Raw genomic sequence first — 2,271 nt, 5'->3', positions numbered from 1 at the left:
CTAAATAAAAGAGGTCAGGCAGCAGGTCCCAATTATATATTTCCATAAGCCATAATGCCAAGATGAACAACTTGTAGCTCTTCAGAAATTAGCTCCATGTTTGGGTATGTACAAAAATTTTAAGAGCCCATTTCACACTGATCAGTTTTTCTTCCGTTTTTTGCCTTACCCAAAGTGGAAGAAAAATGCATGACCATTAAATCCGATGGAAATCTTCACACCAGTCAGTTGCATTTTTAAAACTCCTGCATGCTGCATGTTTGGTGCCGAAAAAAAAAAAACAAAAAAAAACAAAAAACAAACACACACACACACACACACACACTTTCCCATTGAAATTAATGGAAAACATATCAAATATGAACACACGGTTACGTTTTTAGGTTACTTGTCCCCTTTTCACAGGTTCAACACTCACCAGAACATGGTGGATAAAATTCAATGGATTTTTTTTTTTTTTTTTTAATAAAATCTAAAAATCAGATTTTTTTTATTTTTTTATTTAAAACTGAATTTTTGATTTTTAGCAAATTTATTTTAATAAAATGTTTTTTGGAGTAAAAATATATCTAAAGATAGTTTTCTATTTAAGATATATTAATAATTTAGTTTATTCAGCATGAAATGGAGCTTAGTTATGTAGCATGAGGCTGTACATTTTTGGTAAACTCATTCAATCAATCCAAACTCTGCAAGCTGAGATAACATGCACTGCATTGATGCATTTACACAATTTCAAAGTAACCATGAGACAAAACAAAGTTCAGGAATATTCCTTTATCCCGTTGTTTTGCAAATCTATGTACACTACAAACTGTATGATTGAACTGGTTCTGATATCGCTGCTTTACTAACTTGAGAGCCTATTATTCTAAATCGGAAACCTTCATTTTGTTTGCAAATATTAAAGATTCTAACTACCAGCAAGAAAAAGTCCCTACATATACAGTCGTGCTCATAAGTTTACATAACCCCTGGAAGAATTTATGATTTCATGGCCATTTTTTCATAGAATATGAATGATAACACAAAACATTTTCTTTCACTCATGGTTAGTGTTTGGCTGAAGCCATTTATTATCAATCAACTGTGTTTACTCTTTTTAAATCATAATGACACAAGTTGACACAAAGGGGGTTGAATGGCTATTAAAGGTAACCATCCTCACCTGTAATTAGTGTGTGTATAAAAGGTCAATGAGTTTCTGGACTCCTGACAGACCCTTGCATCTTTTCGTTTCTGGATTCTAATGCCGCGTACACACGAGCGGACTTTACGGCAGACTTTGCCCGGCGGACTGGATTTCGTCAGACGATTCGATCGTGTGCGGGCTCCAGTGGACTTTGTTTTCTCAAAAGTTGGACGGACTTAGATTTGAAACATGTTTTAAATCAATCTGTCGAAATCGAGTCCGGTCCAAAAGTCCGCCGTCTGTACGCTAGTTCGATGGACAAAAAGCCACACTAGGGCAGCTATTGGCTACGAACTTCCTTGTTTTTGTCCGGTCGTACGTCATCACGTACGAATTCGACGGACTTTGGTGGATTGTGTGTAGGCAAGTCCGTTCATTCAGAAAGTCCGTCGTAAAGTCCGTCGAAAAGTCAGCCGGGCAAAGTCTGCTGTAAAGTCCGCTCGTGTGTGTACGCGGCATGAGTCATGGGGAAAGCAAAAGAATTGTCAAAGGATCTGCGGGGAAAAGGTAGTAGAACTGTATAAAACAGGAAAGGGATATAAAAAGATATCCAAGGAATTGAGAATGCCAATTAGCAGTGTTCAAACTCTAATCAAGAAGTGGAAAATGACCATGGTCAGGTAGACTAACTAAAATTTCAACCACAATTGCCAGGAAAATTGTTTAGGATGCAAAGAAAAACCCACAAATAACTTCAGGTGAAATACAGGACTCTCTGAAAACATGTGGTGTGGCTGTTTTAAGATGCACAATAAGTCCTCATGCACACGGACGTTTTTACAGCTGCTTTTTTGAGCTTTTTTTGCAGCTTAAAAAGGCCTGTCTATGTTAGTCTATGGCTTCATGCCCACCTAGGTGTTTTTGAGCTGCAAGTGGCATAGGCGTTTTTAAGCTGTAAAAAAAACCCAGGACCAGTGGGTTCTGAAAGACGTTTTTCAGCTGTAAAAACGCTCTAACGCTGAAAAACGCTCAAAAACGTCATTCACCAACGTTTTTTAGCGTTTTTGATCCATGAAAAAAAAAAAAAAATTTTGAAAAAAAAAAAAAAAACGCTCAAAAACGATAACGCGGAAAAAAAT

This window comes from Aquarana catesbeiana, linkage group LG12 (assembly GCF_042186555.1).
Source record: "Aquarana catesbeiana isolate 2022-GZ linkage group LG12, ASM4218655v1, whole genome shotgun sequence".
Lineage (NCBI taxonomy): Eukaryota > Metazoa > Chordata > Amphibia > Anura > Ranidae > Aquarana > Aquarana catesbeiana.
This window is presented reverse-complemented; position numbering follows the sequence as displayed.